The sequence below is a fragment of the Plectropomus leopardus genome, unplaced genomic scaffold, assembly GCF_008729295.1.
Source record: "Plectropomus leopardus isolate mb unplaced genomic scaffold, YSFRI_Pleo_2.0 unplaced_scaffold9261, whole genome shotgun sequence".
Lineage (NCBI taxonomy): Eukaryota > Metazoa > Chordata > Actinopteri > Perciformes > Serranidae > Plectropomus > Plectropomus leopardus.
The window spans coordinates 3,743-4,587 of NW_024702128.1; the positions used below are offsets into that span (position 1 = coordinate 3,743).

Here is an 845-nt window from a genome sequence, read left to right on the forward strand (position 1 = left end):
GTTGCATACCACTTTTAAGAGGAATACTGCACATCAGCTGATGAAATGTCTGTAAAGTGTTTGCAGTAATTACAAATAAAAGTGATCATTTTGCCCCAAAGATAACTGAAAGTTGATGTAAGTATGTGAGCGAACTATTCAGTGGTTTTTACTTTTTCTGGAATTTTCAAATTCTATACTTAGTGGCTTTTAGATAAACCACGGAGCAAAATTCCCCTGAAAACATCCCTTGAAAATCTAATAAACAGATGGATGTGAAATTTAATGAAAACCAGTTCCCTCTGGTTCCGTGTCACATTACAAAGACATTTCTCAAACACGACACTTTACTTCTTGGACTGAAAATTTGCCATTGACAATCTTGATCGTCTTACCTGAGACTGAGATTTGGCAATTTTTTTCTTGAACACACCACTAAAGATTCCTCCTTTGTCCTGAGAAAATAATATTACAACAGTTCATGTTTACTGCATGCAGTGTTATGATTGATCTTGCAGTATTGTGTCACTTGAAGGTCAAGGGCGGCTGGCTTGACCAAACCTCACCTTAGTGTTTTCAGACAGATTGTCATTGCTGCCTGAGAGCTCGCTGGCTGCAGACAAATCATCCTGAATGTGAAAGACAAGTGTTGAGCAACAGATATTAATTCTGTCCTAATAATGTATGGTTACATGGTTTAATGGTAAGATGAATAAACTGAAGCAACACTCCATAACTCTCACCTGAGATTTTGTCCTTGCTCCGAGAGGCTTTGGCTTTTTGAATATCCCACTGAACATCCCTCCTGTCTCCTGGTGAGAGACAAGAAAGGTTTGCAAAATTTTGCCCATCTTAGAGGATTACTT

At 38.2% G+C, this 845-nt stretch overlaps 1 long non-coding RNA gene across 1 annotated transcript; it reads right to left on the reverse strand.

Moving 5' to 3' along the window:
• Positions 1–393: 393 nt before the first annotated feature.
• On the reverse strand, positions 394–793 carry LOC121940692. Its single transcript, XR_006105674.1, has 3 exons — positions 723–793; positions 546–608; positions 394–434 (listed from the first exon to the last, which is right to left on the reverse strand). It is a non-coding gene; the product is annotated as an uncharacterized LOC121940692 (long non-coding RNA).
• Between the last annotated feature and the right edge of the window lie 52 nt (positions 794–845).